Raw genomic sequence first — 15,364 nt, 5'->3', positions numbered from 1 at the left:
TGGATTTGAACAAATGACCCTAGTACTGCCAGGGGGAAGTGCTAACCATTCAGCCACTGTGCTGGTGCAGAGATGCACCAGATTTTACACTCTCCAGTTTTAGTACATTTCCCCCATTAAGTGTGAAAGGGCCATAGGTTGGTCACCAGAGGCTCCTCTCTGCAGCTGTCAGTTGGGAAGTACATATGATATTAACCTCTTGGCGCCGGCCGAACACAAATGTGCAGCCTACAGGCATCTGGGCCTAGACGCCGAGCGGCCGCACATTTGCGTTCTATTAATAAAAAACATATGTGCTGAGAGTGCGCGCCCTGCATGCTCCGAGCACACATGTCCGGTACTCACAGAAAGGTCCTGATCTCCTCTTTCGATCAAGATCTTTCCCAATCATGGGACCGCCATGACAGCGTGTCCCGGCAGTCACATGACCCTAAACTCCGCCCCGCCTCCCAGCTTCTGAAACCCATAAAGGGCCAGGAGGCGCCGGCGCCAAGGGGTTAAACATACTTGGAGCTCTCCTAAATCCATCCTAACTTTTGTTTCCTTTTTTTTTTTTTACTTTATTTGAAACAGACAAAGATAAAAAAGGTGAGTAATTTCTTTATTTGGATATATCCTCCTATCAATAGCACCATTTCCTGGCTGCCCTATAGCAGTTTTACTGCCCAAAATCACGTATATACACTACATTGGCAAAAGTATTGGGCCAGCCCTCCAAATCATTGGATTCAGGTGAATAAAATCATCACTCACCTAGGCATGCAGACTGCTTCTACAAACATTGGTGAAAGAATGGGTCACTCTCAGGAGCTCAGTGACTCCAAGCGTGGTCCCGTGATAGGTTGTCACCTGTGCAATAAGTCCATCCGTGACATTTCCTGGCTACTAAATATTCCACGCTCAACTGTTAGTGGGATTATAACAAAGTGGAAGCAACTGGGAACAACAGCAACTCAGCCTCCAAGTGGTAGGCCACGTCACAAGACAGGGCGGGGTCAGCGCATGCTGAAGTGCACAGTGCGCAGAAGTCGCCAACTGTCTACAGAGTCAATAGCTAAAGACCTCCAAACTTGGTGTGGCCTTCAGATGAGCCCAACAACAGTGTGTAGAGAGCTTCATGGAATGGGTTTCCATGGCCGAGCAGCTGCATCCAAGCCTTACATCACCAAGTGCAATGCAAAGCGTCGATGTCGTGGTGTAATGCACGCCGCCACTGGACTCTAGAGCAGAGGAGATGTGTTCTCTGGAGTGACCAATCACGCATCTCTGTCTGGCAATCCGATGGATATCTCTGGGTTTGGCAGTTGCCAGGAGAACAGTTCTTGACCGACTGCATTGTGCCAAGTATAACATTTGGTGGAGGGGGGATTATGGTGTGGGGTTGTTTTTCAGGGGTTGGGCTTGGCCCCCTAGTTCCAGTGAAGGGAACTCTTAAGGCGTCAGCATACCAAGACATTTTGGACAATTTCATGCTCCCCATTTTCTGGGAACAGTTTGAGGATGGCCCCTTCCTGTTACAACATGACTGCGCACCAGTGCACAAAGCAAGGTCCATTAAGACATGGAGGAGCCAGTTTGGGGTGGAGGAACTAAGTTATTGATTGCCGCCACTTACAAAAATAAATAAATAAAAATTCCACTATATATACTGCCATTTGTAAAAGATATAGCTTTATGTTGCAGAATACATCTTGGCCTAAATGTATAAAGAAATTTTATTTTTTTATTGAAAATGTTTTAAAGCAAAAAGTAAAAAATATATATTTTTTTAATTTTCAGTCTTTTTTCATTTATAGCACAAAAAATAAAAAAAAAACAGTGATGATCAAATACCACCAAAGAACAGCAAAATTTGTGTGAAAAAGTTATAGCGTCTACAAATGTAATGGTGGCGATCAGCGACTTTTAGCGGTACTGCGGGACTGCATTCTGACACTGGAGGGAACTGACTTGGTGTCACTGACATGCCCAGTGACACCAATACAGTGATCATTGCTAATAAAAAGCATTGACACTGTACTAATGGCGCTGGGCAGGAAGGGGTTAACATCTGGGGCAATCAAAGGGTTAACTGTGTGCTGTTTCACAGTATGCTGTGTGTGCTTTACACTGTAAGCAGAGCCATACAAAGCAGTGTGCAGGAGCTGACAGGGGAGAGATCTTTATTATTATTATACAGGATTTATATGGTGCCAACAGTTTGCTCAGCGCTTTACAATATAACGGGAGACAATACAGCAACAATACAGTTCAATACAAGAGGGATAGGAGGGCCCTGATCCTGGGAGCTTACAATCTAGGATCTGTAATAATATGAGGTCCTCCTGCGCATATATGGATCCTTTATTTTTATTGTATTTATAGCGCTGCACTATTATGTATTCTTGATAAATCTAGGATCTGTGTTGCTTATTCACAGGTCTCTCCCCTGCGATCACTGTGTGCCGGCGAGTAATCACCAGTCAGGGCTCGGTGATTGATAGCCGAGGCCATGAATGGTGGCACGGGTAGGGTTCCCCCTACCCAGAACTGCAAAACACGTACTATATATATATATATTTATATACGCGATTTTGCCGCCCTGTAGCAGTATTTCTGCTATAGAGCAGTGCGGAAGCTGTTAATAATAATAATAATAATAATTATTATTATTATTGTTATTATATAATAATAATAAAAAATGTAAATATATAATAATAAGATAAGTATGAAATAATCCAAACCATTAACTAAGCAAAATCTGGTGCAGCTGTGCATGGGAGCCAATCAGCTTCTAACTTCAGCTTGTTCAGTTAAGCTTTGACAATAATGCAGGCCATAGACGTGGGGAAAATCGTCCGTTTTTTTTTTTTAAAAATCGTAAAATCGGTCATTCAGACGGCTGACGTTGCCACTAATTAAAAAAAAAAGTCAGCGGGTTTTAGTCCCATCTACGGCCGTCAATTAATATCATAGCGGTGTCCCTGCATAGAGACCCTCTATTATATTTGACAGAAGAAATAGATTATGCAGAAGAAGAAGAGAAACAACATTGTATCTATTTGTACTGGAATAGAAACATCTGTATCTGAAATGCATACAAATAGATACAATGTTGCAACTTTTTTCTTCTCCGTCTTCCTCTGCAAAATCTATTTCATCTTCTCCTCTTTTCTTCTATTCTTCTTCTTGATATTCTATTTCTTCTTCTCCTGCAAAATCTTTTTCTTTTATTTCTTCTTTTACTTCATAGTCAATTTATTGTCAAATCGGCCAGAAGAACAGCCGATTTGACCATAAATTACCGCGAAAATCGGCCGATCTAACAAATCGTCCCAGGATTTTCCAGCGTGGCCGATTTTCAAAATCTCTTAAAATTAAGAAAAATGGCTGACATTTTTTCTCCACTAACGGTACGAATATCGGTCGATTTTTTTATCGGCCGATAATTCGGCAAGAAAATCAGAAATCTATTGCCTGCATTAGTCCTCATGTAAATTGCGGCTGATAAACTGATGTCCAGGATCTCTTCAGCATTCTTTTCAGCAGCCCCTGAACTCTCCCTAATGTTTTCCTATGTCTCCATGTACACATCGTCATTTACCGTCGTTTACAGGCAGTTGAGTTTACAGACGTTTTTTTGAACGCACCAAACTTGCGTTCAGGAGTAGATTTTACCAGCGTTTCTACCGCCAAACGCTTGTAAACGCGGTTAACTGCATTTAGAAGCGTTTGCGTTTAGAAGCGTTTTTTAACTGTTCCATGTCCAGATGCTGCCCAGAGCCTTTTTCCATCATCAGAAATGCATGCAAAGCGTTTTCCATGTATTCAAATGGACCCGGTACACCAGCGCAGTCAGTTCTGGGTTTTGCGTGAAGGAAACAAAATGGTAGAACGCGCCGCATTATGCTCATGATGGTATCCATAGGGACTACAACCAGAAAAGAGCGGTAATCTCAACACATACTGCTCTCTCTGCTTCTGCTCTCTCTATTCCTCTCAAAATGTCTGAAATAGTAATTTTTTTACTGTTTTTCAGTGCATTCTGGGCATTTGGGAAGGTCTCCGGAGATTTTTTTTTAAAAATGCTTCTAAACGCAAATGCATATAAACGCGGTATGCAGCTAAACTGACATTTTTTAACCTACGTTTTCCAGCAGTCAGTTTCCTCCATTCAGAAGAGTTTTCCAAACACCCCGTGTACATGAGCCCTAAAACCTGGAAGCTGATTGGTTTCTATGCAGAGCTGCACCACATTTTGCTCTCTCCAGTTTTAGTAAATCAACCTCTAAGTGTCAGAGGGCCACAGGTTGGGCACCAGGATTTTGGAGGATATGAAGGGTGTCTTTAGCTTATGGAGCCTCTCATCATATGTCTGGAAGTATACATGACGCTAACCATGACGCTAACCATGACGCTAACCATGACATTAACCATGACACTAACCATGACGCTAACCATGACATTAACCATGACACTAACCATGACGCTAACCATGGCGCTAACCATGACGCTAACCATGACATTACCCATGGCGCTAACCATGACGCTAACCATGACGCTAACCATGACGCTAACCATGATGCTAACCATGACGCTAACCATGACATTAACCATGACGTTAACCATGACGCTAACCATGACATTAACCATGACGCTAACCATGACGCTAACCATGACGCTAACCATGGCGCTAACCATGACATTAACCATGACGTTAACCATGACATTAACCATGACGCTAACCATGACATTAACCATGACATTAACCATGACGCTAACCATGACATTAACCATGACGCTAACCATGACGCTAACCATGACATTAACCATGACGCTAACCATGACATTAACCATGACGCTAACCATGACATTAACCATGACGCTAACCATGACATTAACCATGACCTTAACCATGACATTAACCATGACATTAACCATGACGCTAACCATGACATTAACCATGACGCTAACCATGACGCTAACCATGACGCTAACCATGACATTAACCATGACGCTAACCATGACATTAACCATGACGCTAACCATGACATTAACCATGACGCTAACCATGCTTGGGGTTATCCTCACTTTGTTTCCTTTTTTTCTATTTCTTTTGAAACAGACAAAGACAAAAAAGGTGAGTCATTTCTTCTATGGATGTGTCTTCCTGTCGTCAGCTGTATTCAAATAAAAAAGGTTAAAGCGGTGTTTGATATAAAAAAGTGAGCTAAATGTTATCCAGTTATAATTTGGATGTATTTTACCTTGATTTTTACCCCAGACTCTATTTTAAGGTATGTTTGGTACCGTGTCTTACTGTATTTTAGCAAATTATATATTTTTTTAAATTGTTGTTTCTTACCTGAAGATCCTGCCAGTAGCAGCGCTTCTTGTTGCAGGGTGACAACGCTAAGCCACCAGTTAGCATCCACTTACTCAGCATTCTCTTAGTTGGCTTTTGGGTTGTCTATCGGCCCTGCACTGCCTCCTGCAGATGTAAAGTATAACTAAAGGCAACATTCTACTATGCTACTACACTCACCGGCCACTTTATTAGGTCCACCTTGCTAGTACCAGGCTGTACCCCCTCTTGCCTTCAGAACTGCCTTCATTCTTCGTGGCATAGATTCAACAAGATGTTGGAAACATTCCTCAGAGATTTTGGTCCATATTGACATGAGTTGCTGTTGCTTTTATATCATGTCCAACCAGTCTGCCCATTCTCCTCTGACCTCTGACATCAACAAGGCATTTTCCTCCACACAACTGCTGCTCACTGGACATTTTCTCTTTTTCGGACCATTCTCTGGAAACCCTAGAGATGGTTGTGCGTGAAAATCCCAGTAGATCAGCAGTTTTTGAAATATTCAGACCAGCCCATCTGACACCAACAACCATGCCACGTTCAAAGACACTTAAATCCTCTTTCTTCCCCATTCTGATGCTCGGTTTGAACTTCAGCAAGTCGTCTTCACCACGTCTAGATGCCTAAATGCATGGAGTTGCTGCCATGTGATTGGCTGATTAGCAATTTGTGTTACCAAGTAATTGAACAGGTGGACCTAATAAAGTGGCCCGGTGAGTGTATATTAAAAGTGGAATTTACTAAGAAAAAAAGTGTTTAAATTGGCAGCAAAATGACAGCTCCCGACTACTTTGTTCTGTTTGTAAGAAAATGACCAGGGATTCCCCTCATCTATACCAGATACTTCTCCTAGATGAGGGTCTGGTATAGCTGTTAATAGGGGAACCCACAAAATATGGTGTAGGGTTCTCCCTAAACATAGATACCCGACCCTTACCTTTGACGAGAGTTTGGTATGGATTTGAAGGGGGAACCCCTTAAAGAGGGGCTTATCCAAATGTGGAAGGGCCTGGTATGAATAATGTTGTTTTAATAAAATATCCCTTGCTGCTTTGTTTACATGGCTAGGGATTCCCAGTCATTAAATGAATAGGACCAGGTAATGTCTCTGGTTGCTAAGGACTCGGCAGATGCCAGCACCCACTGCTTCCTTAACAACCATTTACAGCATTAGAAGGAAGCTGTTATATATATATTAGTGGTAGAAGAATCAACTACTATATATGAGCTTCAGCTCCTGCTGAAAAGTCCAAAAGTCTGGCATTCAGAACCTGAACAAACGAAGTTTAACCCAAACCTGTGTTCTGGCTGAACGGGAGCTCATCCATAATGGCAGCTGACAATACTGATGCTAATTGCAAAGGGGTGTCTACGGCTGGCCATACACTATACAATTTTCTGTCCAATTTCTGCCCAATTTCCTTTAGATTTACCTTCAACCAGGGGCGGACTGACAACTCATGGAGCCCCTGGGCAATAGGGGATCATGGGGCCCTGTGTCCTTGCCCAAATTTAAAAAAGCCTATGATAAAGGTTCCAGGGGAATCTTATGGGGCCTCCTACTGACGCCGGGCCCTTTGGCAGTGCCTGAGTTTTCAAATGGTCAGACCACCCCTGCCTTCAACTATGTAGTGCAAGAGCCTGCTTAATTGGATACAATTGAAAGTGTTGTTTAGGTTTGACCTCATATTATATGGTTTTTGGTAAACCTAAAGCAATTTTCTAAAGAAAATTGTATAATGTATGGCCGGTCTTATTGTTGCTATAGAAATTCTATACAATGTGGCATGAAGTCAGACATACTGAAAAAATAGATTACAAATGTATTTACATTTTGAGGTCCATTAAAAAAAATGCATATCTATTTGTCCCCCAGTAGGGGGCCCCATGAGATGCCCCTGGTACCTTTTTCATAGGCTTTTTTCGAGGGCCTTGCTCCTTGGAGCTTACAATCTAGGAGGGAGGAGAAAGTGGTACAGGAGGAGATAGCTGTGGGGGATGGAGTGGTAGGAGGAGTGGAGGAGATCGGCTGTTAGGTGAGGGCGGGGTAGACTTCCCTGAAGAGATGGGTTTTCAGGGTGATCCTAAAGGTGAGGAGGGTAGGTGACAGTCTGATGGATTGGGGTAGTGAGTTCCGGAGAATGGGGGAAGTCCTGGAGAAGTCCTGGAGTCGGGCATGGGAGGAGGAGACCAGGGAGCTAGAGAGTAGGAGGTCTTGTGAGGAGCGAAGATTACGGGTAGGGTGGTATCTGGATATCAGGTCGGTGAGGTAGTTTGGGGCAGTATTATGAATAGCTTTGTACGTCAATGTTAGTAGTTCGAATTTCATGCGTTGGGCAATCGGAAGCCAATGGAGGGAATGACAGAGGGGGGTGGCGGATACGGAGCGGTTGGAAAGGTGGATGAGTCTGGCCGCTGAGTTCAGGGCAGACTGAAGTGGGGATAGTCTGTGATGAGGTCAGGCGGTGAGGAGGGAGTTACAGTAGTCGAGTCGTGAGATAATAAGGGAGTGAATGAGTTGTTTAGTAGTTTGCTACTCCCCCCCCCCCTCCACTGCCATATTTGTCACCTTTTGGGGTGGAGGTGGGGGAGCGGGTCAACTGGAGGAACACACCCGGCAGGCTGACATAGCTGCTGCTAATTGTGATGCATTGGCGTAGGCTAGTCATACATGTACTCTGTATAGCAGTCAGTCTTTGCGATAGATGATTCATTACCTTTTTTTCTTCTACTTTATTTGAACCAGATGAAAAACCAGAAGGTAAGTCATTTCTTTATGTAGATTTATGAATGCCTGATTAAAAGCATTGACATACAAATGAAGTTCAATAAAAAGGGGAAAGCAGTATTATATGAAAACTAAACATCATCCAGTTATTTATTCTTTTTTCTGCAAAAAACTGCTTGTGCAAACCCCAACTGTAAAGATGGAAAAACTCTTTTTTTTAAGCTAGCCAGTACCAACCAAGTGTTTCACACTCATGATAAATGTAAAAAAAGAAAAAAAAGGTTCACATAAGAAACTAAAAACAAAAAAACCTGCAATAGAGACATTGGGGTTTATTTACTAAAGCTGGAGAGTCCAAAATCAGACTCCCTTCTGCATAGAAACCAATCAGCTTCTAACCTCAGCTTGTTCAATGAAGCTTTGGAAATGAAACCTGGAAGCTGATTGGTTTCTATGCAGAAGTGAGTCTGATTTTGGACTCTCCAGCTTTAGTAAATAAACCCCATTGTGTCTAAACTATGATAATCACTGGCGTAAAAGTATACTATAAAGGATACAGTGTTTCAGTATTTCCAAAACAATTCAAAATAAAATACACACAAGAAACAATTTTTTTAATTTATTTCAGGTACTTATATTATTATTATTATTATACAGTATTTATATAGCGCTAAAAAGTTTGCTCAGTGCTGTACATTATAGTGGGGGACAGTACATGAGACAATACAGTAACAAAACAGAACACGAGGGATTCAAGGGCCCTGCTCTTTGGAGCTTACAATCTATGAGGGAGTGGATAGGGTTACAGGAGGAAGTGGCTGTGGGGGATGGAGTGGTGGGAGGAGAGGAGGAGATCAGCTGTTAGGTGAGGGCGGGGTAGGCTTTCCTGAAGAGATGGGTTTTCAGGGTGCGCCTAAAGGTGAGGAGGGTAGGTGACAGTCTGTTGGATTGGGGTAGTGAGTTCCAGAGGATGGGGGAAGACCTGGAGAAGTCCTGGAGTTGGGCATGGGAGGAGGAGACCAGGGAGCTAGAGAGTAGGAGGTCTTGTGAGGAGCGAAGATTACAGTTTGGGTGGTATTTGGATATCAGGTCGGTGAGGTAGTTTGGGGCAGTATTATGAATAGCTTTGTATGTCAATGTTAGTAGTTTGAATTTCATGCGCTGGGCAATTGGAAGCCAATGGAGGGATTGGCAGAGGGGGGTGGCAGATGTGGAGCGGTTGGTAAGGTGGATGAGTCTGGCCGCTGAGTTCAGGGCAGACTGAAGTGGGGATAGTCTGTGATGAGGTCGGCCGGTGAGGAGGGAGTTACAGTAGTCGAGTCGTGAGATAATAAGAGAGTGAATGAGTTGTTTAGTAGTTTGCTACTCCCCCTCCTCCACTGCCATATTTGTCACCTTTTGGGGTGGAGGTGGGGGAGCGGGTCAACTGGAGGAACACACCCGGCAGGCTGACATAGCTGCTGCTAATTGTGATGCATTGGCGTAGGCTAGTCATACATGTACTCTGTATAGCAGTCAGTCTTTGCGATAGATGATTCATTACCTTTTTTTTTTCTACTTTATTTGAACCAGAAGAAAAACCAGAAGGTAAGTCATTTCTTTATGTAGATTTATGAATGTCTGATTAGAAGCACTGACATACAAATGAAGTTCAATAAAAAGGGGAAAGCAGTATTATATGAAAACTAAACATCATCCAGTTACAGTATTTATTCTTTTTTCTGCAAAAAAACTGCTTGTGCAAACCCCAGCTGTAAAGATGGAAAAACTCTTTTTTTTAAGCTAGCCAGTACCAACCAAGTGTTTCACACTCATGATAAATGTAAAAAAAGAAAAAAAAGGTTCACATAAGAAACTAAAAACAAAAAAACCTGCAATAGAGACATTGTGTCTAAATTATGATAATCACTGGCATAAAAGTATACTATAAAGGATACAGTGTTTCAGTATTTCCAAAACAATTCAAAATAAAATACACACAAGAAACAATTTTTTTAATTTATTTCAGGTACTTATATTATTATTATTATTATTATTATACAGTATTTATATAGCGCTAAAAGGTTTGCTCAGCGCTGTACATTATAGTGGGGGACAGTACATGAGACAATACAGTAACAAAACAGAACACGAGGGATTCAAGGGCCCTGCTCTTTGGAGCTTACAATCTAGGAGGGAGGGGATAGTGGTACAGGAGGAAGTTGCTGTGGGGGATGGAGTGGTGGGAGGAGAGGAGGAGATCGGCTGTTAGGTGAGGGCGGGGTAGGCTTTCCTGAAGAGATGGGTTTTCAGGGTGCGCCTAAAGGTGAGGAGGGTAGGTGACAGTCTGTTGGATTGGGGTAGTGAGTTCCAGAGGATGGGGGAAGTCCTGGATAAGTCCTGCAGTCGGGCATGGGAGGTGGAGACCAGGGAGCTAGAAAGTAGGAGGTCTTGTGAGGAGTGAAGATTACGGGTAGGGTGGTATTTGGGTATCAGGTCGGTGAGGTAGTTTGGGGCAGCGTTATGAATGGCTTTGTACGTCAGTGTTAGTAGTTTGAATTTAATGCGTTGGGCAATCGGGAGCCAATGGAGGGAATGACAGAGGGGGGTGGCAGAAGCGGAGCGGTTGGTGAGGTGGATGAGTCTGGCCGCTGAGTTCAAGATAGACTGAAGCAGGGATAGTCTGTGATGAGGTAGGCCGGTGAGAAGGGAGTTGCAGTAGTCCAGACATGAGATAATAAGGGAGTGAACGAGTAGTTTAGTAGTGTCTGGGGTTAGGAACAAACATATTTTGGAGATGTTGCGGAGGTGGAGCCTGCATGAGTTTGCCAACGATTGGACATTGGGTGTGAAAGACAGGTTTGAGTCTAGAGTGACACCTAGGACTTTGGCTTGTGGGGTGGGACTGATGATGGCGTTGTTGGTCGTGATGGAGAGGGGGGGGGGGCACGAGCTAGGGGGAAAATCAGGAGCTCAGTTTTGGAAAGGTTCAGTTTGAGGAAATGGAGCGACATCCAGTCTGATATGTCGTTCAGTAGGTGGGTGATATGGGCGGAGACTGAAGAGGTGAGGTGAGGGGTGGAGAGGTAAATTTGCGTGTCATCGGCATAGAGGTGGTAGTTGAAGCCGTGGGAGTATATCAGTTTGCCAAGGGAGGAGGTGTAGATGGAGAAGAGAAGGGGCCGAGGACAGAGCCTTGGGGGACCCCAATAGAGAGGGGGAGGTGGTAGCGTTATAGACAATGCTGAAGGAGCGTTGGGATAGATAGGAGGAGAGCCAGGAGAGAGCGGAGTCTCTGATACCAAGGGAGTGTAGTTTATTAAGAAGGAGGGGGTGGTCAACTGTGTCAAAGGCCACAGAAAGGTCAAGGAGTAGGAGGACTGAGTAGTGGTGCCATCCATTTACGCAGCACTTTACATATATATTGTACATTCACATCAGTCCCTAACCCTCAAGGGGCATTACATAGAGCTATTCAAAAGAAATGTATCCGTCCTTTTCTATCACCCAGTTATGGTTAGAATTGAAGTACTGCTACAAGGCGGTAGGGCTCGCGTATATATACGTGATCTGCATTCCCAGGTAGGGAGTGCGCTCATGTGCCGCCCTACCCGTGCCGCTATCGGCAGTTAAAGAAGTCAATCACTGGGTCCCGGCTGGCGATTCCTGGCCGGCACTCGGCGATCGTCGGGCAAAGCTGACAGGGGAGAAACCTGTGTGTAAACAACACAGGTCTCTCTCCTGTCAGTATGGACATGCTGCTTTGTATCTCTCTGCACAGCATGTCTCCCTAGTAAAACAGCACACAGAAAAACACACAGCACACAGTTAACCCTTTGATGGCCTCAGATGTTAACCCCTTCCTTCCCAGTGTCATTAGTACAGTCTCATGGCTTTTTATTAGCACTGTATTGGTGTCATTGGGGATGTCAGTGACACCAAGTCAGTTCTCGCCCCAATGTCAGAATGCCCGCCGCACTCCTGCTATACGTCGCTGATTGCCACCTTTACTAGTAAACAAATTTTAAAATTCCAGTATATTTACAGCCATAAACGCTATAACGTTCAGGTAAACCAATTACTTTACACGTATTGGGATTGTTTTTAGCAAAGACATGTAGCAGAATACATTTTGGCCTAAATGTATGATGAAATTAGATTTTTAACATTTTATTTACTGGACATGTTTAATAGCAAAAAGCCAAAAATATAGTTTTGTTTTTTTTTTTTTAAATGGACTGGTCAGGTAGTAGGGCAAATCCTCTCGAGGGCAAGTGGTCTGGCAGGATCACCAGGGATTTCACACAAAGGAAGCAATACAAAGAGAACAGAAGACTTTTTACATGGCACAGCAGGCACAGATCAGCAACATGAAATGTTGGGTTGACATACTCTTTAAAAAAAAAACCTGTATATTGTAACATACTGAAAATTAGATTCTGAATTTAAATACACTTTGGGGTCTATTTAAAAAAAGATTTGCATAGCCATTCATTCTAAAAATCTGCACTTACATTGACTATGTGATACTTGGGCAAAAACAATTGTTCTTTAGTCTATTTGCTCTTCTGAACATTTGTTTTTTTATGGCTAGTGGTAAAATACCATATTATGTCCACTAGGTGGAGCTGAGGAGCATAGGAAATACATAAGTCCCTATAACAAGAGCTACAATGTAACAGCTATTGGTTACATTTCTTTGATAATTTCCTTTAGCTTTCTTAAGAATTGTTACATTGTATCTCCGTTAACCACTTCCCATCCGGCCCATGCACATAAACGGCCGGACGGGAGCACTGCAGGAGTACTCTGTGTGAGGTCCAGATCATGTGATCACTGATTGGCCAATCAGTGATCACATGAACAATAGTAAGCAAGATGTCACTTCTGACATCATTGCTTACTACGTGTGAAATCTGTGAATGATCACAGAGGTCACATGGTACAGGGCTATTCACAACAGCCTTGTACCATGTGACAAGCTGTGACCAATCACAGCTCTCACAGTATTTCTTAATGGCTGCAAGAATGCAGCCAGAGTGAAGAAGAAATTATTGCTTTTACAGCCTTTATGCTAGGGTACTGCTAGGATGACAGTATGTAAAAATTTGGGTTATTTTTTTTTTTTTACTAAAAAGATAATTTAATACATTTTGGCCAAGATTTATGAAGAAAGATTATTTATTTGCAAAATGTTATAAGAAAACACTTTTTTAAAAACATTTTGGACTTTTTCATTTATATGGCAAAAAACAAAAAACAAAATCCCAGCGGTGAATAAATATCACCAAAATAAAGTTTTATCTGTCTCAAAAAAATACTAAAAAAATTCATATGGGTACAGTGTTGCATGACTGCGCAATTGTCATTCAAAGTGTGATAGCACTGAAAGCTGAAAATTGGCCTGGACAGGAAGGGGGTGAAAGTGTCCAGACTTGAAGTGGTTAAAGCAGCCCAGTAAAATGACTTCTGTTACACTTGATATTTCCCTTGGCAAGATCCAAAGAATAGAGGAAAAAAACTAAACATAAGAAAGAGAATAGACAGCTCCAAAACAGACTACCGTCTGCAGGGGCCCCCGAGGGCCACACGGTGAGTGCTAAAGAATTCTAGGTCGGGCAGCAGGAGTTTGAAGGATATGAAAGGCAGTTGCAGGCGCCTTCAGCTGCGGCTCCTCTCTGTACGCTGGGAATTACATACTATATGATATTAATAATTCTTGGAGCTCTCCTACATCCATTCACACTTTGTTTCCTCTGTTTCCCTTCATTTTAACCAGACAAAGGTGAAAAAGGTGAGTCCATTTCTTAGTATGGATTTATTTGGGTGTAACCAGCAGCATTAAAATACCAAATGGGTTGGAAAACTTTTTTTATAGTTAAAATGTTCTATTTTAACATACAGTATATGTGAGCCCAGTACCTGGAAAGACACCCAGGAGGGCAAAAACGTCTAGTAGACCTGCGCAGTTCATTTCGTTCTGAATCAAAATTCCGACTGAATTTTCATTATTCTGAGATTAAGATGTATCTGAATTACCAAATTACAATAGTAATACATTTCATTTCTTCCAAGCCGCCCTATAGCAGAAATACTGCTACAGGGTGTCATCGATGTCACATGATTTTGTAATTCCCTGTAGGGGGTGCACGCACCCTTCCTGTGCCACCATTCGCGGCCTCGGTTGTCAATCACCGGGTCCCAGCGATCGCCAAGTATTACCATTGGGGGAGAGACCTGTGTATAAACAACACTGATCTCTCCCCTGTCAGCTCCTGCACACTGCTTTGAATGGCTCTGCATGACAGAGCCATACAAAGCAGTGTGCTTACAGTGTAAAGCACACAAATAGCACACAGTTAACCCTTTGATCGCCCCACACGTTAACCCCTTCCTGTCCAGTGCCATTGGTACAGTGCCAGTGCTTTTTAGTAGCACTCAGGGGCGGACTGACCATTTGGAAACTCGGGCACTGCCCGAGGGCCCGGGGTCAGTAGGGGGCCCCATGAGATGCCCCTAGTACCTTTTTCATAGGCTTTTTAGAGTTTGGGCAAGGACACAGGGGCCCCATGATCCCCTATTGCCCGGGGGCCCCATGAGTTGTCAGTCCGCCCCTGGTAGCACTGATCACTGTATTGGTGTCATTGGGGATCTCAGTGACACCAAGTCAATTTCCCCCCAGTGTCAGAATGCCCACTTCTATCCAGTATATATACCGCCATTTTTAAACACTATAATTGTAAACCAATTAGCTTGCACGGACTTGGGATTTTTCTTAGCAATGACATATAGCAGAATACATTTTGGATTTTTTAAAAATTTTTTACTGGATATATTTAATAGCAAAAGTCAAAAATATAATATATATTTATAAAATATTTTTCTTAAAATTTTCAGTCTTTTTATGTTTATAGCGCAAAAAATAAAAAACGCACAGGCGAACTAATACAACTGAAAGAAAGCTCTATTTGTAGGAAAAAATGGACGTAAATTTCATTTGGGTGCAGCGCAGGGGCGGACTGACCATTCGAGCCCTCGGGCACTGCCTGAGGGCCCGGGGTTAGTAGGGGGCCCCATGAAATGCCCCTGGTACCTTTTTTTTAGGTTTTTTTGTGTGGGCAAGGACACAGGGGCCCCATTATCCCATATTGCCCGGGGACCCCATGAGTTGTCAGTGCGCCCCTGGTGCAGCGTTGCATGACCGCTCAATTGTCAGTTAAAGTTATGCAGCGTCGTATCGCAAAAAATGGCCTAGTCAGGAAGGGGGGTAAATCCTCTGGAGGGCAAGTGGTTAAATGAATCTGAAATAA

This window comes from Staurois parvus, unplaced genomic scaffold (genome assembly GCF_062004578.1).
Source record: "Staurois parvus isolate SC_StPar_1 unplaced genomic scaffold, SC_StPar_1.0 ptg000184l, whole genome shotgun sequence".
NCBI lineage: Eukaryota > Metazoa > Chordata > Amphibia > Anura > Ranidae > Staurois > Staurois parvus.
The sequence above is the reverse complement of the archived record's forward strand: the minus strand, read 5'-3'. Positions refer to the sequence as shown.